We start from the raw sequence: 23,433 nt of genomic DNA on the forward strand, positions 1-23,433 counted from the left end.
TTTAACAACAAACCACAAGCTATTAGGCCACTCCTCCAGCGTTTTGAAGAGATGTGCCAAAACCTCGGCATGCTAGACATACTGCCAAACATTGCCCAAAGGCGAGGTCCACTGCCGCCATGGCACAATTTTCCTGAAATCTGTGATTTCACTCTGACACACTTCCGTAAAAAACAAATTCCGCAACAACATATAATACAAGAATTCCTCACACTTGAAGAAAAGTACAGTAATTTTGCAGCTTTTTACACAGACGGTTCAAAAACGGATGCTTACATAGGAAGCGCAGCTGTACAGGAGAATTGGAATAAAATAGTCTGACTTCCACAGTGTGCTTTCATCTTCACTGCGGAAAGTTATGCCATCTGTGTAGTCATAGAAAAAATAGTAAATGAGAGCCTCACCAACAGTGTTATTTACACAGACTCACTGAGTGTGCTCATGGCCTTTCATTCTGGAAATGCAATGGCTCCTATGCTTGGAGACCTCATACACAGCATTACAGCAGCCAAAGCTCAAGGCCAAAACATAAGGCTCTGCTGGGTACCAAGTCAGGTCAGCATAAAAGGCAATGAAAGAGCAGATTTGTGCGCCGCTCAAGCTTACGGCAAGCAAATTAAGAATGTAAATATGCCCTATAGAGATTGCATGAACTTACTACATAGTAATGCAAGGAAAAAAAATGGCAGTCCATTTGGAACAACAAACTAAATAACAAGCTAGAATTAATAAAACGAGCTTTAGGTGAATGTGAGTCATGCGTGCACCAAGAGCGTTTCAAGGAAGTCATTATCTGCCGTCTCCGTATAGGTCACACACACATTACACACAACTTTCTGCTGAAGAAAGAAGACAAACCAATTTGCACTTGCGGAGATGAACTTACAGTCAATCACATTTTAATTTCATGTTGTAAACTGGAAAAGCTACGGAAAAAGTACTTTTCCCCGTTTTATAATCAGTGCATCCCTTTTCACCCAGCACTGCTCTTGAGTGATAATGCTCCTGATGCTGACAAAGAAGCTCTTGGAAGACTGTAGCTTCGTTGAGAGGGGTGTCAACTTGGACATTACTTTCCTCAATGGTTTAAGTGAGCTGCTCGAGGATTAGAGAGACAGGTAGACGGGGTGGGAAAGGGAGGGAGGTTATCCGGACAAGATTCTGGTTTACTAACCTACCTTGCACTAGGGGAAGGGTAAGGGGAAATGAAAGACTGAAAAAATACCAGAGAGAAAAAGCAAAGACACCCAAAAAATTGATGAGGTTGGGAACATCTGTGAGATCTAGAGTCTCTCTAATACGCCACTCGCACGCAAAAAATTCAAGAGTATGCATACTACGTGGGATGCTACACAGTGCAGAGGAAGGGGAACATATTTGCGATGATCTAGCTAGCTAGGCAAGCCTACATTCTTCGACTTTCAGCATGTCCTAGCTCCACAATGAGTACTTGCTCGAAGTCATTGAGAAAGAGCCGGATGAGGCACACTGCCGTAGGGGTGATGCCATAGCCAGCCACCTGCAAAATACTTTGCACAACTTATATTCCCACAGTAAGTGGGATCTATGTATTTCTTATTCCATGTTTTCTTACTGTTGGACTTACAATGCTTCCAGTGTCAGCGAAAGTGCCGAAACAAGAGCATTTGATATTAAACTAGCTCCTGAAGTCGCTTTCCATGCCAGTTGCAGCATTGTACATCAACAGTTTGTCTTACATGGTTTGTTTTGATTGATTGGGCATGAGGAATGTATTGGGCATGTTTATGCTGCACCAACAATGGCAGCACTAAAAATAAAAATGTGTTTCATGCTTTTTAATGCTACGGAGAGTGATATGAAGTGCTGTGCCACATGTGTCAAACATGATTCGTTTGTTTATGTTACGTCATAGGCAAGCAGCCTATATATATAGTTTGCTGTCACTGAAATAAAGCAGTGTGGTACGTGCTCTTGGATCGTCTCTGTCCCTCTGTCACCTGCTACAACAGTGGCGACGAGGGTGACCACCCCGCGGAGCCCCCGCCACGAACAGTGGCGTCTTGGTAGCGCTGGGAGTCCTGCTGGGTACTGGAAGTAATCGAGTCTACGGAGCATCAGCGGTCATGGTCCTGGCTACGAACCTCAGTACCCCAAGTTTCGACGAAAATCAATATAAGTGGTATATTTACTTGACTCGACTGGAGGCATTTTTTGAAGCAAATGATATTAAGACAGATGATAAGAAAAGGGCGCTCTTGGTTGCGACACTGTCAACGAAGACGGTAGGCGTTCTTGCTGGACACTGCGTCCCCCAGAAAGTAAATTGTCTGAGTTACAAGGACGCACTTACCATCCTAAATAACCACTATGCCCCGAAGACTAATGAGGTTGCCGCAAGTTACAAGTTTTTTACAAGGGACCAGGATGCAAACGAAGCTGTCCGGGACTATGTTGTTGAGCTACGCAAGCTTGCGGATAATTGTCACTTCGGCACCAGTTTGGACCGTATGTTACGGGACCGCATTGTTTGTGGCATCTGAAATCGGGCGGTGCAGCAGACGTTGCTTGAAAAAACTGAGCTCACACTTGCCCAAACTGAAACGATTGCCATAGCGGCAGAGACAGCTGCACTGGAAGTAAGCGCCATGACTAGACCTGATAATGAGGCAGCGGTGTGTACAGTAGCGAGTAAATCGCGCCAATATCAGACCTTCACCAAAGATAAGCAAAGCCATACTGAGTGCGCACGCTGCGGAATGGAATGGAATGGAAAACTTTATTGGTTCTTTAAGATATTTGCAGGTTGAGGACTAAGTCTTCATTCTTGAAAACTTTGGGTCCTCTTCAGCCTTGGGTGGGCCCCTAGTCCAGGGCACCACTGAGTCGGGCCACCTCGCTTGCGTGTGCTATGAGGGCCCTTTGGACCCCTAGCACGCGGCTGGTGAGCCAGCTCTCCCATTGCGCCGCACTTGGTGTTGTATGTTTGTGGAATGTCTTGTTTCTCTCGCATTCCCATGGGATGTGATATAGTGTTGGCTTTGCTCCGCACCACGGGCATACGGTGCAATATTGTGTGGGGAACATCCTGCTTAGTATGTAAAGATTTGGAAAGGAACCCGTCTGCAGTCTATGCCATCCTGCGGCTTCCTCCTTCGTCAAGGCTTTGTGTGGGGGGTGGTATTGCAATCTTAGCCCTCTATATAGGTTTAGCAGCTCTGAATAACTGTCCCTGCAAGTAATCTGAGGCTCTCTCGGGGGGACTGAGGTGCCCGCTCGGATGGTTAAGCCTCGAGTTAAGCTGTCCGCCCCTTCATTTCCCTGAATCCCTGCGTGGCTTGGTATCCCGATTATGTTGTGTGTAGGTTGTCCTTCATAGAGCGGTGCTCTACTAAGGATCTTGAGTGCCGTGCTGCTTATTCTACACCTGATATAGTTTCGGCACGCCTCTTGTTAGTCTGTTAGGATGTTGAGGGATTTTCCTATCCTGTTTCCTTCCTCTGCTGCCAGTGCGACAGCTATTTCCTCTGCTTTGGTTATGTCTAATACCGTTGCCGTGAGACTCGTAAATAGTTTGCTTTGATTATTAGCTACTACCGCTACTGCGTGTTTCCTGTGTTCTTTTGGATAGAGGGAAGCATCTGTGTAGACTGTGTTGTCTCTCTGCCCCATCGTTTTTTCACAGCATTCTGCCCTAGCCTGTTTCCGGCTACAGTCGAACCCGACTATATCGAACCCGTTTACATCGAATTATTCTATATATCGAACAATTTCTGGACACGATATACTTACAATGAGTATATATCGCGAAAATTACGCTTACATCGAACAAAAATAGCAGCAACACCCGATATACCGAACGTCAAGCGGCGGAAAGTGCCCCCGGAAGTTGGCTTTCCCTCGCGGTGGCGGAGAAAATCCGGATGCGCGGCTCCATCCAACCGCTCTCCCTACGTGACCGCACCCGACCACGCTGCCTCAGATGAGCCGTCGGCACCCCCCCCCCCCTGCAAAAAATGATCCTGGCCCGCCCACAGCGCTTGCTCAGACAGCCAATCAGATGCTCTTGTGCCCTCGTCGTGCAAGATGGCGAAAGTGCGAGTTGGCTCGCTGTTTTTGTGTGCGCCTTGTAGGCCTTCTCCCACAGTGTTGCCGTGATGAAGCGGCAGAATTCGCCTTTTGTCGTGAAGCTCGCAATCCTAAATCGTGTCGAATGTGGTGAGAAGTCGGATGTCCCCGCAGAGCACAAGATTCCGAGGAGCACTCTTGGCACGATCTTGAAGAATAAGGGGGAGATTAGGGCTAAAGCGTCCAAACTCGCGACCCGGTGCCCGTGGCGCCCGACCGTACGCATGGCCGCGTACGAGTGGTTAATCTGAAATTGCTTCAGCCGTGCTGACTTCCGCGTGCTCGGTGATGACCGTAAATTTTGATGAATGCGACGAAGCCGTTGCCAGTGTTGCCGAAGTTTGGAGCGAACTGTCAGAATTTCCGGAAGCTGTTGACGAATCAACGGTGGATGAGTTTGTGAGCGCAAATGACGTGTCGCGACCACGGGAGAGCCCGAAAACGAAGACTGCATTGCCAACATCGTACCGAGCACAAGTGAAAGTGGGCACAAAGAGGAAAGCAACGACGGTGCCACATCCTCCGAAATGATTGGTGCGCTCGCAATAGTCCGTTGCTTCCACACGAATGCGGAAAGTTGCGGCCTCAGCTGCTCCGACTCCTTAATGTGGAAAAGTGCGTGCGTCGCAGGCAGCGAAATTGCCAAAGCAGAAGAAAATGCAGGACTATTTCGTGCGAAACTAAGCTAGTGTAATCAATAAAGTGATTTTATAAATAGTATGTGCTTTTATGACATCCAATTATTTAGCAGGCTTATATCGAATTATGCTCTATATCGAACTGATAGGCGTTTTTTTGCGAGTACGATATAGCCGGGTTCGACTGTAGTATGAAGATTGGGGTCCATATTGCGGGGGACAGGTTGTATGCGTAGTTTCTTCCTTAGCAGGTCCGGTATTGTTGCCCTACTACTTTGCGGTTGTTCTATTTCCCAACCCAACTTTGTCGGGAGCGCCCTTCCTGTTGTTGTGTTACTGAGCCTTCGCGCTTGTGCCTTGAGCTGGCATTCTTTTAGTTCTTCAAACGTGTTACTGATTCCCAGTTGCATCAGCTTGTCAGTGGATGTGTTTCTTGGGAGATGAAGGGCTGTTTTGTATGCCTTCCGAAGGATTGCTTCGGCTTGTTCTCTTTCGGCTTTGATGGTTACATGGTACGGCAGGGAGTATGTGACCCGGCTGACCACCAGGCTGTTGACCAGCCTGAGGGTGTCTTCCTCTTTCATGCCGTATCTCTTGTGCGCAACTCTGCTGATCATGCGGCCCACTTGTTCCGCAGCTCTACTCAGCAGGCAGAGGGTGTGGCTGCACCTCCGGCTGCCTTGCAGCCACATACCGAGGATCCTGATCATTTTCCGTTCCGGAATGTTTTGGCCTTCGAGTTGTACTTCGAGTGGGGCATCTGTTGGGTGCCTTCCCACTCTGAGAAGCTCAGACTTCTCCGTGGAGCATCTGAGGCCTCTTTGCTGCGTATATTCCTCGATGCAAGCGGCGGCTTTCTGTAGCGCTTCTTGCTTGTCCCCTAGAGATCCTTCAGTGGTCCAGATGGTTGTCGTCTGCATACATGGCATGACTGATTCCCTGGACTTCGTTGAGCTTCTTCGCAAGGTTGACCATGGCGATATTAAAAAGTATCGGTGAAATTACCGAGCCCTGCGGAGTGCCCTTGCATGGCGTTTGAAAGCTGTCACTCCGCAGGTCTCCGAGGCCTATTGTCGCTGTTCTATCTGTGAGGAAGCTGATGACGTAGTCGTGTACTTTCTTCCCGCAGTTGGTAGTGTTGAGTCCTTCCATAATGGGGGCGTGAGATACGTTATCAAAGGCCCCTTTGATATCAATGGCCATGACGACGTTCTCCTTGTCTTTCGGCATTGTTTCAAGTACCTCTTCTTTTAGTTGTAGCTAGATGTCTTGGGTGGATAGGTTTGCCCGGAAGCCGAACATGGTGTTGGGGTACCATCCTCCATCTTCTAGGTGCGTTTGGATTCGTCGGGTCACAATTCTCTCAAACAGCTTGCCAAGGCATGATGTGAGCGAGGTTGGTCTGAGGTTCTCAATTTGGAGTTTCTTGCCGGGCTTGCGAATCATGACCACCACGGCGTGTTTCCACTCCGCTGGGACTGTTCCTTCTTCCCATAATGTGTTGAGGTAGAGTGTGAGTTGGTCTATTGCTTCTTCACTTAGGTTTCGTATTTTGCGAGTTGCTAATCTTGTCCGCCCCTGCCGCCGTGTTCTTCGTGGTTGCACGTATGGCCTGGACAACTTCTTCCCTTGTGATGGGCTGGTCTGTTGTGGGGTTCTTCTCTCCTTGGTAGTCGCCTTGATAGCCTTCCACCGAGTCTGTCCCATAGCATTTGTCTCGAACTGCTTGGAGTAGCTGGTCGTCGGTCCCTTCATATTGGTGAATTAGTCTCTGAATAGATTTGCTGCTTTCTGTTTTGCTTTTGCTTGGGTCCATTTGCATTCTGAGGATCTGCCACGTTCTAGCTGTGCTGAGGTGCCATTCAATGAGGTACTAAACTGTTGCCACCCCTGTCTCGCTAGCTGCATTGCATATTCCTCCGCTTGCTGTGTTATTTGAGCAGTTTTCTTCTTTAGTTTCCGATTTAGTTTTTGGCGCTTCCAGCGCTTGGTTAGGCCCCGTCGTGCCTCCCATAGTCTAAGGAGTCGCTTGTCCACTTCCGGCGCTTGTTCTGTTCGATCTACCTCTTTGGTGTAGAGGTCCCTGATTTGCTTGAATTGTTGGCCCCATTCTTCTACTTAAGTTATATCCCCTTTTAGCTGTTTGCAGTGGATTCGGAAGGCATCCCAGTCTGTTAGGGTTGCCTTACCAATTTTCCTCTTGATGCTTTCTGCTTCCGTGCTGATCCTAATGATGTGATCGCTTCCCAGATTTTTTTGCAAGTTTTCCCATTCCACTTGCTTGGCGCCCCTGCAAAAGTTAGGTCGGGACATGTGTCCACACTGACACTATTCCCCTGTCTAGTAGGGTGGCCCTCATCTGTGAGTAGTTCGCAGCCTATGTTTTCTGCTGCTGTACAGATGCTGCGTCCCTTTTTGTCTTCAACTCTGCTGCCCCATTGCGGGCTTTTTGTGTTAAAATCCCCGGCTATTATCAGGGTGTTTTGTCCCGCTAGCTTTTTTGCTTCTGTAAAGAGTTTAATGAAGTCTCCCTTATTTTTAGGTGGGCTGTATAATTAACTATGAAGGTACTTTTAGCTTTCCGCTTGCTCTTGAGGATTATCTCGGTTACTATGTGTTCGAGCTGTGTATCCACGAATTCTTTGTGTGCAATGGTGGTGATTTTGTTGCTAATGAGAGTAGCTGTTCGTCTGTTCTCCTGGCAAGTGTATCCTCTCAGGGCTGGAATACAGTTTGTCTCTTGTAAAAGTATGAGATCTGGTGGGGTTCCTCTAGTGCTAATGCTGCTGTAGGTGCTCTTGTTTGCGCTTGTAGCCCCTGCAGTTCCATTGCCATATCTCTAGTTGGTGTTGTCCTGCCATGTTGATGTATTAGAGTTTGCGTTCATTCCCTGGGATTCTGATCCAAACCTGCGCTCATTGTAGAGTCTGTCTCTGGCGTCATTTACAGTTCTCTGTGTGGTTTGATTCTTTACATAATTTCGAAAGTTGTGATCTTGCATGGCTATCTTTTGATTTAACTGCTGCATTTGCTGTTGCATTTGCTGTATCATTGTTTTCAAATCATCTGTTGGGGAGGATCCTCCTTCGTTAGTCTGTAAGCTTCCTACGCTCTGCTGCGGGGGTGAGGGTGTCCTGACAGGCGAAAAACCTGCCTTTCGCATCTCTTGCATTTCTGCTATTAGTTCACTTATTTGTTTTTTGAGCTGCCTGTTTTCTTCACGGGTCTGCTCCTGTTCCCTCTTAAGATTATTAATTTTGGCACTAAGCTTTTGCTCGTTTTCTGTTTGTGTTGCTGTTGTGCGGAGCAAAAAGCGTCTTGGGAGGGCCGGCTCCCCAGCTCACCTTAACTCCGCCGCTCTTCTTGTGTAGTTGCTTCGACTGCGCCCAGGCCTGCGGGCCGCCCAGGGGTGGGTAGGACTCGTCCTGCTCCCGGCTCTGGCCCTGGTCTCGGCTGCCACTGCGGCCCCGGCTGCGGCTCCTCGACTCGCTCCGGTAGTCGCCTTGCTGCTCTTGCTCTTTGTTCCGGAACCAGCGTGGGCGCCGCGCTCCACCTCTGCTTCGGCTGCGGCCGCATTTTTGCTGACCCTTGGGTCCCCATCGTAGTTCGCTTGTTGTCTTTAAACTTTGCTTGCAGTCCTTTGTGCCGGTTGCATGGGGCACCCCACACAGCAGGCACTTGGGTGTGCATTGATGTTGTTCCTCTGGATCCTTTTGGCCACACTGCCTGCAGGTCTTGATCCCGGGAGTCGGGCAGACGTCTGATCGGTGTCCCTGCTGACAGCAGATATAGCAGACCTGTCTCGTTGGTCTGTAGGGATAGCACCACATTTCTCCCCCATAGTACAGAACTTGCTTGGGGAGGATGGGGCCATCGAAGGTGATGACGGCAGTGCTCGACTGGCCTAGCATTCTTGCCGCCAAATCTTCACACCCTGCGTTCGGGTTCGTAGGTTTGCCTCGAGTTCTTTGGCAGGGGTTCCCGGGTCCACCCCGTGGATTACCCCGCGCAGCGTTCCCTCTGGCGGCGCCACGTGTGCGTTGATGTCGTAGCTGTGCTCTCCAAACTTCAGCTGCGTAATGCGTCTAATTTGTTGAGCAGCGCTTTCGTTGTCAGTGGTTATAATAATGATGTTGGAACCTGTGCGCAGTCGGATAATAAGGTCTTCTGCGTTGCATCCATGTCCGGTGGCTGCAACCACCGCCCGCGCCACTTGGTGCGTCTGCAGGTTCTTCACTGCTAGTCCCTTTGGCCTCAGGACTATTTTTAAGTCGTCCTTGGGTAGCGGAGGCAGCCTTCTCCTCGGCGCTCCTTCTCCCTCTCCTTGTTTCAGTGCAGCTGGTGTGCCACTTGTGCTCTTCGCCATGCCTAGGGAATTTCCGTTCCCTAGCCCTGTTCCCGCCAAAGATTCTGCTTCGCTGCCGCGTTGGCGTTGCTTCTGCCGCTTGGAAATGGCTATCTTCCATTCCGCGTCCTCATCGAGATTTCGACTTTCTTGTGACATTGTGGTCTCTGGGGTGCTGCTTTTCAGGCTTTGAGTGGCCGCCGCTGGTCCGTGGTCACGGGTCTCCCCGGCTCCGTCTTGGTAGTCTTCGTCCATGAGTTTGTGGTTTTTGGCCATGAGATTCGTCGGATCTCGTAGCGGTGTTTGTCCTGAGCTGGGGTTGACTATTCGGGCCATCGCTCCAGGCTCCTCTGCCGTTGGCCAAGGTTGGGAGGGCCGCAGAGCCCCGCTGCCGTGCTAGGCCTAATAGGCCTAGCTCTGGTTGGCCACGTAGGAAAACTTCAAGTCCGTAGAAATAAAAAAATATTGGACCCACCGGCTTGAAAGTGGTTTCCACGTGGTCCGCGTCGCTGTCGGTGTCGATTCCAATCAAATTTTCGGTGGTCCCGTCAATTTGGATGGGTCAAAAAGCCCAAAAACTGCAGAGCGCATGTGAAACGCGTCTGCACTCCTCGGCTGCTCGCAGCGCCCCCACACTGTGGAAACTACGATCACGAAGCAAGCGACTGTCCGCACAAAAAGGAGCAGTGTTTTCGCTGTTAAAAAACTGGTCATTTCGCAAGAAAATGCCGCTCCCAATCGGGGCTCCGAGCTGGTCGTAGGCGCGATGGCGTCGCTAACGCAGTTCATTATGAGAGCGCTGTATCCGAAACGGAGGAAGGCGATATTTCATCAGTCTTCGCATTGCAGCAATTACGGGAAAAGAAATCTTTGCTCCAGGCGTTCCGCAGATACTGAGTGCGCACGCTGCGGAAACTACGATCACGAAGCAAGCGACTGTCCGCACAAAAAGGAGCAGTGTTTTCGCTGTCGGAAAACTGGTCATTTCGCAAGAAAATGCCGCTCCCAATCGGGGCTCCGAGCTGGTCGTAGGCGCGATGGCGTCGCTAACGCAGTTCATTATGAGTGCGCTGTATCCGAAACAGAGGAAGGCGATATTTCATCAGTCTTCACATTGCAGCAATCACAGGAAAAGAAATCTTTGCTCCAGGCGTTTCGCAGATACTGAGTGCGCACGCTGCGGAAACTACGATCACGAAGCAAGCGACTGTCCGCACAAAAAGGAGCAGTGTTTTCACTGTCGGAAAACAGGTCATTTCGCAAGAAAATGCCGCTCCCAATCGGGGCTCCGGGCTAGTCATAGGCGCGATGGCGTCGCTAACGCAGTTCATTATGAGAGCGCTGTATCCGAAACGGAGGAAGGCGATATTTCATCAGTCTTCGCATTGCAGCAATTACGGGAAAAGAAATCTTTGCTCCAGGCGTTCCGCAGATACTGAGTGCGCACGCTGCGGAAACTACGATCACGAAGCAAGCGACTGTCCGCACAAAAAGGAGCAGTGTTTTCGCTGTCGGAAAACTGCTAATTTCGCAAGAAAATGCCGCTCCCAATCGGGGCTCCGAGCTGGTTGTAGGCGCGATGGCGTCGCTAACGCAGTTCATTATGAGTGCGCTGTATCCGAAACAGAGGAAGGCGATATTTCATCAGTCTTCACATTGCAGCAATCACAGGAAAAGAAATCTTTGCTCCAGGCATTTCGCAGATACTGAGTGCGCACGCTGCGGAAACTACGATCACGAAGCAAGCGACTGTCCGCACAAAAAGGAGCAGTGTTTTCACTGTCGGAAAACTGGTCATTTCGCAAGAAAATGCCGCTCCCAATCGGGGCTCCGGGCTAGTCGTAGGCGCGATGGCGTCGCTAACGCAGTTCATTGTGAGAGCGCTGTATCCAAAACGGAGGAAGGCGATATTTCATCAGTCTTCACATTACAGGAATCACAGGAAAAGAAATCTTTGCTCCAGGCGTTCCGCAGAGTTATCCGCTGGGCTGGCGTGCCCTTGAACATGATTATTGACACGGGATTACAGTTTTCTATCATTCCGCAGGAGGTGTATCTAAAGCACCGCCTGAGTTGGCCACACTTATCGATATGCAAACACACGCTCAGCTGTTACTTGGGCAAGCTACCCATTGTCGGTGAACTGCACCTTGAAGCCCATTTTGCGGGGAAGACTGTACACTCGCCCTCAAAATATTGCAGGGTGCGTGAGCGCATGGCGAAATGACCCTCCTCCCCTTCTAGGGGGGCACCCCTGTTGTCGTGACCGACGCCGGCACGCATGCACGTCCCTCCGAGACTGCAAGCGTGCATGTTTCCGCGCTTCCTCCTTGCGTGCCGGCGATATCCGAATGTAGCCGCGAGGTGCCCCTCTTGTGATAAGCGCTGTGGTGGCTTCGACGGGTGAAACTATGTGAAACATGTTTAGAAGCGTGAGCTTGCGCTCGCCACTGCGTCCGCCTTTTGTCGAGTCACGAGCGATGACGCATAGGGCCGGCCCGGTGGCGTGCGCAATAAGTCATTTTCTTTTTCTGCACTGCACCTTCTAGTGGCCAATCTTCGTTGTTTCTTTCTTTTTACTAATGGGGCGTTCTCCCGCAGAAGAGCGTGGCAGAAAACGCGCTCTAAAGAAGGAGACAGGCAAGACGAAAATGAACCATTGATTTTCGTTGCATAAACGAAGTTCTGCCCGTCGAAGCCGCCACGACGCATATTGCAAGAGGGGCACCTTGCGAATACACTCGGATATCGCCGGCGCGCAAGGAGGAAGCGCGGAAACAGGCACCCTTGCAGTCACGGAAGGACGCGCATGCGCGTAGGCGTCGGTCTTGGCACCAGGGGTTCACTGCGAGAAGGGGAGGAGGGTCGCTTCGCCACGTGCTCGCGCACCCCGCAATATTTTGTGGGCCAGTGTACCTGCCACACTGATAGTTACAGGCTGTTCGGGTCCCAGCCTTTGCAGAAGGGACTTAATCCAAGCGTTCTCGCTTTTGCCGTCCGGGTTTGTCGCTGCGCGGTTCAGTCGACGTCGGCAGATCCCGACAGCCTCAGGACTGAGTTTTCTGCCCTTTTTTGAGCCAGGACTTGGATACATTCAGGGGCCACTTTTGAAATTTCACATTCGAGAAGGCGCCCAACCGAAGTTCTACAAGGCGCGGTCAATCCCTTATGCTCTTCGTGAAAAAGTGGAAACTAAGCTGGACCGTTTAGTAGAGCAAGGCATATTATCGCCCATAGCACATTCTGAGTGGGCGGCGCCAATCGTACCAGTACTGAAGAAAGACTGGCCCCTTCGCATCTGCGGCGATTTCAAAACCACAACCAATGCTGCCTGCATAACTGAGCAGTACCCTTTACCAAACATTGAAGACATTTTCGCGTCGCTACGTGGGGGATCATTTTTCACAACACTGGACCTTAAGGATGCATATAACCAACTCCCTTTGGATGAGGAGGCAAGGAAGTTGGCCGTGATTAACGCTCACAAGGGGTTGTTCTGCTATAACAGTCTTCTGTTTGGAGTTGCCTCGGCTCCCGCGATTTTTCAGCGGCGCATGGAAACGGTCCTGGCCGGTCTTCCTGCCGTGCAGGTGTATTTGGACGATGTATTGATTGTGGAACGTCAAGACGGTAATGGCTCAGTGCTTCGGGACGTTTTGCGCCGGCTTCATGAAAATGGTATCAAGCTGAAGGCCGAAAAATGCCATTTTCGCAAAGACTCAATCATCTGCCTGGGCCATCGCATTGACAAAGATGGCTAGCATTCGCTTGAGAAGAACCTAGCAGCAATACGCGACTCGCCACGGCCTACGAATGGGAGCGAACTGCGCTCGTTTTTGGGTCTGTTGACTTATTGTCGCCGGCTCTTGCCACACATGTCAACGATGCTGGCCCCGTTGTATCTTCTGCTTCAAAAAGAGCATAAATGGCACTGGGGAACGGCGCAGGAAAATTCATATCTGAAGGCTAAACAAACACCTCTGAGTTCGCCTGTTCCGACGTATTTCGATCCCAACCAACTAGTGCGATTCGGGTTTAGGTGCCGTAACCTCGCACCTAATTGGGAAATTGGATAAGCCCATTGCCTTCCGTTCACGCACGTTAACACACGCCGAAAAGAATTATTCTCAGCTCGAAAAGGAAGCACTCGCACTGGTACTCGGAGTAACAAAGTTTCGAGACTACCTGTTGGGCCGCGAGTTTGTATTGGTCACGGACCACCAACCACTGGTGGGACTTCTACGAGAAGGTCGACCTGTGCCCCCAATGGCGTCGGCACGTATTCAGAGATAGATAGATAGAACAACTTTATTGAAGAATAAAACGCTCAATGGTTGGAGCCCCTAGACAAGGGCCCCACTGGCTTCCGCATGCCGTTTCGCTTGTCGGATGATGGCCCTTTGGACCTCTTCCTGTGAGCTGGACAGCGCCGCCTCCCATTGTGTATGATCCATAATTTCTGTGTTTGTCTTTTGTGTATATGCCGTGCACGCCCATGAGATGTGGTCTAAGGTTGGCATGGCTCCGCACCATGGGCATGTGTCCGCATATCTTTCAGGGTGAATTTTATGGAGAATGTGCAGGTTGTTATATGTATACGTTTGCAGCTTTTTCCATATAACCTGTTCTTCCTTACTGAGGTTTTTATCTGGGGGTGGTAGTTTCATTCTATTTCCTCTGTGGTAGTTTAAAATTGCAGAGTAGTTCTGGTCAATCGGGATCAGGTCTTCAGAGGTGTCCTGTGAGCACCCGTGGTGTGTAGCATGCGCACGAGCTACTCTGTCAGCCTCTTCGTTTCCCTTGATTCCCTCATGACTGGGTACCCATATAAGGTGAAATCTGGCTCGGGGTTTTATATCTCGTAGAATCCTATAGGCTGCGGTGCATACTCGTCCCCTGAGGTAGCTTCTGCATGCCGCTTGAGAGTCTGATAGGATGGTTATTTGTTGTTGGTTTGGTTCCGTCGCTTTGATAGCAAGGGCTATTGCGAGTTCTTCTGCTTCCACGATAGTGGTGTTGCGAGTGGAGGCGCTAATGATTTCTCTGCCCAAATAGTCAGTGACAGCAGCTACCGTTCGTTTCTGCCTGCCTGGGTATCTTGCCGCGTCCGCGAAGCGGGAGTTTGGTTTGTCGCCGTGCGTTTTCTCAATGTATGCAGCTCTGGCTTCTCTTCTGCCTGCATGTAGAGTTGGGTCCATATTTCTGGGTATTGGCGCCACTGTGATGCTGTTTCTGATTATTGTGGGGATGGGTTTAGCTTGGTTGTGTTTTTCTAGGAACTCGTGATACCCGAGTCTGCCAAGGAGTTTCCTACCCGTGGTCGTTTGTGCAAGTCTGTTTCTTTGAGTTATCAGTTGAGCTTCTGCCAGTTCTTCGAATGTATTATGAATTCCAAGAGACATGAGTTTTTCGGTTGAGGCGCATTGCGGAATTTGTAGGGCAATCTTGTATGCTTTCCGTAAGCACGAATTGATCGCATCCCTCTCTGTTTTCGTTAGCTCGTAATACGACAAGCTGTAAATGAAGCGGCTAACTACCAGACTTCTGATTAGGTGAAGGGTGTCTGATTCCTTCATCCCCATCCTTTTAGTGGCTACCCGCTTTATCATTCTTGAGACTTGTTGTGTTGCCGTCTTGATGAGGTTAAGCCCGTGTTGGCAGTGTTGATTTTATTGTAGCCACATGCCCAGTACCCGGATTGTGGTCTTCTCAGGTATTGCATCATTGCCAAGTCTGATTTCCAGTTTAAGGGCAGGGTCCGTCGGGACTTTACGATTCCCTTTCCCTCTCCAGACTCGTATAATCTCAGATTTCTCTGACGCGCATTGCAGCCCTCTGGCTCGCACGTATGTCTCGATTTCACAGGCAGCTGCTTGTAATCTTTCTTCTTTTTCACGTAGCGACCCGGTGACACACCAGACTGTAATATCACCCGCGTATAGGGCGCGCTGGATACCCGGTATGGCTTGTAGTTTTCTTGCAAGGCCTATCATCGCCACATTAAATAGCGTTGGCGAGATCACTGCGCCCTGGGGAGTGCCCTTGTTGGGTGCCTTGAAGGTCTTCATTTCTACTGCGCCAAATTTAATCTCAGCGGTTCGTTGGTTTAAAAAGCTGCGAACATAGTTGTATATCCGCTCTCCGCAGTTTGTTTCAGCCAGGCCATCGAGTATTCCTTGATGGCTTACGTTATCAAAAGCGCCCTTTATGTCGATGGCCATGACAACGTGTTCGCTTGATCTTGGTATATTTGTTAGGACTTCTTCCTTCAACTGTAGGAGGATGTCTTGAGTTGAGAGCTTGGGTCTGAATCCAAACATAGTGTCTGGAATGATTTCATTGTCCTCTAAGTAGTTTTGTAATCTAGAATTCACAGTTCTTTCAAATAGTTTCCCCAGACAGGAAGTTAGGGAGATTGGTCTAAGGTTACTAATTGCTAATTTCTTGCCAGGCTTGCGAATTAAAACTATTTGAGCGTGCTTCCACTCCCTTGGAATAGTACCCTGTTGCCAATGTTCATTAATAAAGGTAGTATATGCCTGTAAAGCCTCATCGCTTAGGTTTCTAATCATGGAGTTAGTTATCCGGTCCTTGCCTGCCGCTGTGTTTCGGGTCATTTTCGCTATGGCAGCTCTAACTTCTTCGATGGAGATGGGTTCATCGAGTTCAGGGTGAGGCGCTCCCCCGTATTTCCTCTCACAGGGTGCGGGAGATGGGTCTGTTCCGAAGCACTTGTTATACAATTCTTCTTTGAGTTCTTGTTCCGTCCCTGGGTACGTATGGATTAGCCGTTCCACCGCTTTACAGCCCTCGTTCTTGGTTTTGGTTGGTTCCATAATTGCTCTTAGTATGCGCCAAGTTTTTGCGGTACTCAGTGTGCCATTAAGGGAGTCACAGAAGCGTTCCCAATTGGACGTAGCTAGTTGCGTTGCGTACTCCTCCGCTTTGCGGGTGATTTCTGCAATGCGTACTTTTAGCTTCCGGTTCTGTGACTGTCGCTTCATTCTTTTTGTTAGTCCTCTGCGTGCCTCCCAGAGATGCAGTAAGTGAGGGTCTATCTCAGGTATATCACATGTGCGGGCTAGTTTTTTTGTGACTTTATCCTTTTGTGTTCTTAAATTTTCACACCATTTACTTAAATCATCGATTGTGGTGCTTTGTTGGCTTTGCATCCGGCGGTATTTCACCCAGTCGGTAATTTTGGCTATTCCTATGTGTCGTTTGATTTTCCCAGTCCGAATTGTGGTGCTGATGATGTAATGGTCGCTGCCTAAATCATTTAGGGTGTTTATCCATTGCGCATCTTCACAATTCTGCACTATCGTGAGGTCAGGGCTGGTGTCCATGCTCACACTGTTGCCCTGTCTAGTGGGCACTGCAGGATCCGTTATAATTGTCATGTCGAGTTGTTCCGTTTGTTCTAGAATGTTTCTGCCCTTAGCGTCCTGTTTTGGGTATCCCCAACTAGGATCTTTGGCGTTGAAATCACCTACTATTACGAGTGGTCTTCCCTTTACCAGGCGGGCAGTTTCCCGGAGGAGGCTGTCAAACTTTGTATTTCGCTGGCTTGGTGGCCTGTAAATGTTTAGTATAAAGGCACTCTTTTTGTTCAGGCCTTTATATATGATTTCTATTAATAAATGCTTAATATCCGTGTCAGTAAAAGGATCATGTTTGATTGCGGTGATCGATTTCGCTACCAAAGTAGCTATTGCTTTCTCCGAATCCGGGTGTGTGTACACCTCGTATCCCTGAAGGTTTGGAGGGGATCCGACTTTTTGAAGGGCTATGACAGCTGGTGGCTCACTCTGTGCGCTTACCAGCTGTGTCAAAAGTCCCCTTTTCCTCAGTATCCACGACAGTTCCACTGCCAGATTTCACAATTTTCCGTAATAGTTGGTTGATGTTTAGGCATGGTTGCTTTCCTGTGCAATGGCTACTAGCCCTGGTCTGGCGTATGGCTTCTCGGCTCTCTCTCTAATGTTAGCTCCGGTAATTTGCTTATGCACCGTTTTCATGATTTCAATTTGCAGAGCCTGGAGTTTTTTGTCGGACTTCACTTCAAACTCAGACATTTGTTGCATTAGTTGTTGTGTTATTTGGGCTGACACCTGTTGGGTTACCTGTTCTGCTAATGATGGTAACAGTTGTTGGAAAGTCTCTTGGATTCGTGTCTGGAGTGTTTCGACCGACTGTAATCTAGGGCGCTTTTGGGGTGCTGGTACAGCAGCTTGCCCCGAAGCTTGCTCTGACTGGTCCGGTTTAGCCTGTGTGTTCTGTTGCTGCGACTGCATTTGCTTTAGTATCGCATTCTCACGCTCTAGGTCGCCTAAGCGAACTCTCATGAGTTCTAGCTCTCGTTCTAGGCGCGTTATCTGTGGAGTTGTTTGAGGTGTGGGTTGGGAGGCTATTGCTGACCAGCTCACCTTGTTTTTGTCGCCTTCATTCTTCGGACATTGTTTCTTGTTCTTCTGATGGTTGGTGCTTTGCTTCTCCTCTTGTTTTCTGCCCTGAGAGTTGGATCGGCCTCGGGAGGTCGACCTGGTACGCGAGCGGGATCTCTCCCGCGAGTCAGAGTTCTCTCGATCCGAACTGAGCCACCTCTTCTTCGGGGTCCCTGTCACGTGGTTACGTTGTCTCATGCGCTGTCTTCCCCTTTGCGGGACGCGCTTCAGTTTTTTGGTGCACTCTTGTGCCGCTGTAGGATGAGCTCCCCCGCACAGGGCACACTTGGGCTCGCACTCATGGTCCGCTGGTGGGTCGCGGAGGCCACATTTCGCACAAGCCTTGACAGTTGGTGTTGGACAGACATCAGTCCTATGTCCTTGATTTTGGCATATCTTGCAGTATTGTCGAGTGGGTTGGTAGGGTATACATGGCGTCTCGCCACCGTAGTAATATACGTAGCGTGGCACGATGGGGCCATCGAACGTCAGCACTGCCGTCTTCGATTTGCCAAGCATACGGGCGTAGAGTATTCGTACCCCTTGCGTCCGCACTCTTAGGTTGTGTATGAGTTCGTCTTCTGTAGTGCCAGGCTCCAGTCCATGTATGACTCCCTTAAGGAGGTTGTCGGGAGTGGAGATGTATGTGTTCACAGAATGTTGGTTGCCTCGCAGCTCCAGCTCCTTGATCCTCAGGATCCGTTCCGCTGTTCGTTCTTCGGGTACGCTTGCTATGATGATGTTAGAGCCCGGCCGTATCCGCAGCAAGAAATCGTCTCCTGTGATGTTTGCAGGTCCGCCACACGCCTGGACTATGGCTCTGGATACCTCATGCGTCCGCAATTCCTGAATCGCCAATCCTGGCTTCGGTCTAATAATGATTTTCATGTCATTCTTGGGTAGAGGGGGTGCTTTTCGGCGTGGGTGGCCCCTTTCCGCCATGCGTCGCCTCATAGCTCGCTCTCCTGCAGGTAGTATTGCGTCACGGGCCCCGTCGCTTGCTCCTCCGGAGCTAGGGCGCCCCCGTTGTCCTTGTGGAAGCGCGACGCGCCGAGCGTCTCCGGCGCGTTGCTCCGCCCCTGCTTCGTGGTTGGGGTGGTTGACCCCGCCATTCGACTCGGCGGTCCGCGCTTCCTTTCTGATTTTCTTGCGCGTTCGTAGTGACAATGCAATTTGCCACTGACCTTGCTTGCTGATGTCCTCGGCGTTCTCGGCGTCGGTGGTGGACTCCTCGTAATTCACCTCGTCAGGTGAAATAAAGTCGTCATCAACACTCGTGACTGCCTCCATGTGACGTTCGGAGTCCTGGTCCGTGTGCATTGGGGTCTTTGGTTGGTCCGCGTCCATATCGGGTGGAGTGCTGCTCGCCACGTAGCGATTACACCGCGTACGGGCTCCTGGAGCCGCGTTCTCCGCACCAGTTGTTAGGGTTAGCGTGGCGAGTCGATGTGCAGGCTATGATCTTTGATTTCGGAAGAACCGGAATTTGCATCACCAAAAACTTGGTATTGGCAACATCCTTACGCCTTCCGGTATATCTGGTCCAATTTCGGGAGTTGTCCGTTGAGTTTGGCCGCAACAGGTACAAGGCCGGCAAGGAAAACGCCAACGCGGACGCACTCAGCCGCTTGCCCGTGCCGATAACAGATGTTTGTCGATCGGGCACCTTACCAGAATACGTGCTGTCTTCAGAGACCCTTGACAGCTCGTTCGTGCCAGCGGATGCCATACGGGCGCTGATGAACGGAGATGAAAACCTTAGCGTTGTGCAGCACTTTGTACTGAATGGATGGCCTAAACGCTTGTCACCGTGTCACAATCACCTTCAACCTTATTTATGCAGAAGACTAGAGCTGTCAAGCGTAGAAGGCCTGCTCTACTGGGGTCATTGCATCGTCGTACCCCGCAAAGCGCGAGTCTCCATGCTCGCTGAGCTACATCGGTCACACCAGGGTGCATCTGCGATGAAAAGACTGGCTCGGATGCTGTTCTGGTGGCCTGGGTTGGATGGTGAGATCGAAAGCCTTGCACGTTCTTGCATCTCATGTACAAGCTCAGCCAATGCCTCATCGACAGGTTCCTATCTGTTGGCCAGAAACGGGAACCAAATGGTCAAGGCTTCACATTGATTACGCCGGACCAATAGAGGGATGCATGCTGTTGATAGTCGTCGACTCTCATACTAAATGGATCGAGGCACTTCCCGTCAGGTCGGCGACCACAGAAGTCACAATCGCGCGGCTTCGAGAATTGTTTGCTCGTTTTGGCTTGCCGCAAACAGTTGTATCAGATAACGGGCCTCAGTTTGCAAGTCAGCAGTTTTCCCAGTTCCATGACTGTCAACAACATAACTCATCTACGTAGTGCGCCGTAGCATCCACAACCTAATGGTCTGGCAGAGCGCGCGGTCCGCACAATAAAGGATGGCCTTCTTAAGCACTCGATGTTGAACAATCTCGAAACAAAACTAGTGCGAGTGCTACTAGGCTATTGACGGCACTAGGCTATCGACTACCGTGCGGCAAGTCTCCAGAGATGCTGAACTACCAAATTCGTTCGCGCTTGGATACTTGCGTCCCTTCTCTACCTCGAAGTTACTCACAGCCTCCCAGATTCCAGTCCGGTGACCAGGTGTGGGTGCGCAACTTTGGCCAAGGGAAGCGTTGGCGTCCAGGCATCGTCAAGAGCACAGAGGGTTCACGGCTGGTAACGGTCGACACTCCAGATGGCCTAACCAGGCGTCACTTCGACCAAATTTTCCGTCACGTGCCTGTGTCACCCGTGACCCCAAAAGCAGAGGCTCCCGACTCGCTTTAACCCAGCCAGGACAACAAGAATCGGCCCACGTCAACGCCAGAAGGCCGGTGCAGCCTGGCCACTCCTGAACCAACTGGAGCCGCGCCTGTTCCTTCGACAACACCTCCAACGTCCCTCCCAGCCGAACAGGCTCTCTGTCCCCCAAGTCCGCCGGTCCTACGGAGGCCTACCCGACAATGAAGACCCGTGCAAAGACTGCAGTTTTAAAAGAAAGGGAGAAGTGATATGAAGTGCTGTGCCACACGTGTCAAACATGATTCGTTCGTTTATGTTACGTCACAGGCAAGTAGCCTATATATATATAGTTTGCTGTCACTGAAATAAAGCAGTGTGGTACGTGCTCTTGGATCGTCTCCATCACTCTGTCACCCGCTACAACATTTGTGCAATGCAAATTAATTTTGTTTGCAACTGACACTAGGTACGCTGTACAGTGGTCTGTACTTGAAGTATGCAAAAATAAGCATTTGCACATAGCATCTACGTAGGAACTCTGTGTAAAGTTGGTTTCGTATATTTTTGACAAACATCCGATAGCTATTTATAAAATGTACTCTGTGTGGGAGGGTGCATTTGCAGGCTTCACAACTACATGGCGCGGCCATATCTGGCTCTGGCATGAGGGGGAAAGGCCACTATGGGAAGCAAGCTTCCGGTGTCGTGGGAGGTAAGCCGCGTTTTGATTGAACTCACCATAAGTCGTTGCTGGGTGAGGGAAATGTGAAAAAGTATGCCTCTTGCTCTCTTCTGCTTTTATTTTGAATTAGCAAGTTGGATAACTTGCTTGGCTGCGTCTGTTTAATTCTTTTTGCATTCACTTCTGGATAACACAAGGAACACGTAATGCAGTACTTGGTGGGTATAAAATAGTCGCTGGGCCCATTTAATGGGGCAACCTTAATTGTCTCAAGGTTTTGCCCAAGAATCTTGCGACTTACTGCTTGCCTTTAAATCTTGACGCTTTACTATTGTATTACACTTGGCCCCTTCAATAAAGACAGCTCTCGACGAGCATCTGGTCATCTGTTGTTTTGTTTCATTACTGTCAATGTATTCGTCAGTGTTTCGTTACTATTGCCTTTCATTTGCTTCCATATACAAGCAGGCTCACTTTACCTGGCACGCAGGTGTGAATGGTACTGTTTATCAAATAATGTATATAGCATCTATTTTTCTTTGCCGACGAGACTGCTTGCAACCTGTCATACCTTATTTATTTAGAAATTAGGAATATCAGGTGTTCTATTCAGTGTTTGTCTATAGTTTTTCTAAAGTACAGTTTCTTTATTTATTTATTCGAAAATACTGCAGGCCAACTTGGCCCAAGTAGGATGGGCAGATACATGATTATAAAGACAGTGATAGATTGGTACATAAATTGGTACAAGTCAAGTAATAGACAACAATATGCTACAAATACAATACAGTAAGGATTCAACACAAGCTACAATGAATGCATAATAATTAATAACAGACTATCATATGGTTAATCGAACCCAACATCAGCAGGAAAAAGAAACCTGAAATCTAACATGAAATGTGTGCTTCCAGAGGCAATGAAATTTGGTGGCATTAATGCTGAACCTGAAAGTCTGATCCAGTCCGCTATAGTTCTCAGAAAAAAACTGTTTTGGAATGCTTTCGTTTTTGCAAAAATTGGTTACCAAAAATTAGCTCTAGTGCGTCTTGTTGCTAAAGCGCAGAGGTATGGAAGATCAGTTATCTTCGTGTAACCTGCCATTATAGTATGAAGAAATTTTATGCAATGGAATTTCCTTCTAGAGTGTTATAAAAAACTTTTGTTTCTTTTCAGGAGTTTACTTGGAGAATTTGATCTTTTATATTATTTAAAAATAAATCTAGCGGCTTTACGCTGAACGATTTCGAGCTGATTAATATCTTTCATTGTGTGTGGGTCCCAAACTTGTGATGCATATTGTAATTTTGACTATACATCTGTGTTCACAGTGAGCAAGCGCACGAGGAGCATGACTAGGCTTTCTGCACAAGAAGCACAGCTTCTTAAATGCCTTCGAACATGTCTCAGGTATATTTTTAGCCCGGATTAATTTAATAGTAAACTCCAAGGTACTTATAACAGTCAATGGTTTGATTAGAAATATTGCTGGAACAGTACTCAAATATGCTTCTTTCGAGTGACTCTTAGCAAAACTGTTTTCTGTGCATTTAACTACAAATCCCAAGAATGACACCAAGGATTTATGCTATCAATAGATTGTTGGAGCAAATCGTGGGGAGTAGTAGAAGTTACTTCATTAAAAATAATAATCATATGTGAACAACGTTACCGACGCTGATGATGAAATGTCCTCAGTTAAGTCACTAATATAAATTCAAAACAGGAAAGGCACCTGTACACTACCTTGTGGCACACCAGAGTTAACAGGAAGCACTCCAGAATGGCAGCCATTAACATCAACAAATTGTTCCCTGTTCTTCAAGTAAGATGCAATCCAAGTAAGGAGGTAACCAGAAGGCCAATTAGTTCAAGTTTATGCAAAAGTTTGGAATATGATAACTTATCAAAAGTCCTACAAAAGTCAAGAAATAGCTTATCAACATGGCCACCCTTATCAAAAACCATTGAAATTTCATGTACAGTTGTTACTAATTGCACTACTACCTTCTCGGAACCTATAATTCCACTACATACCTTCTCGGAACCTATAAGGTGACAAAACGTTGTTCTCTCTAAGATATGTCCTAATTTCTCTTGTGACGATATGCTCCGACAATTTACAACAGGATGAAGTAATAGACACAGGGCTGTAATTATAAATTAGGAGTTTATCCCATTTTTGGTGAACTGGGACAACTCTCACTTTATTCCAATTACTGAGCACTTCTGAGGAATTTAAAGAGACTTGAAATAATTTCGCCAAAAACAAGCCTAGCTGTTCAGCAAACTGCTTTAAAAAGGCATTTGACAGTCAGTCGGGGCCAGGGCTTGTTTTATTGCTCAGTTTCCATAGCATGGACTAAACACCATCCACAGCAACCATTGGCACATTAGTACCATCTATGACACGTTTGGGTTCCGCATGCGCGGAATCAATAGTAA

At 48.9% G+C, this 23,433-nt stretch overlaps 1 long non-coding RNA gene across 1 annotated transcript in view; it reads left to right on the forward strand.

The window, feature by feature from the left end:
- LOC142576524 (uncharacterized) overlaps positions 1-23,433 on the forward strand; it is a 32,075-nt gene that overhangs the window by 3,023 nt on the left and 5,619 nt on the right. The window contains exon 2 of the long non-coding RNA XR_012826864.1: positions 22,320-22,398. This is a non-coding gene — a long non-coding RNA (uncharacterized LOC142576524). The remainder of the gene's footprint in view (positions 1-22,319; positions 22,399-23,433) is intronic.

This window comes from Dermacentor variabilis, chromosome 3 (genome assembly GCF_050947875.1).
Source record: "Dermacentor variabilis isolate Ectoservices chromosome 3, ASM5094787v1, whole genome shotgun sequence".
NCBI lineage: Eukaryota > Metazoa > Arthropoda > Arachnida > Ixodida > Ixodidae > Dermacentor > Dermacentor variabilis.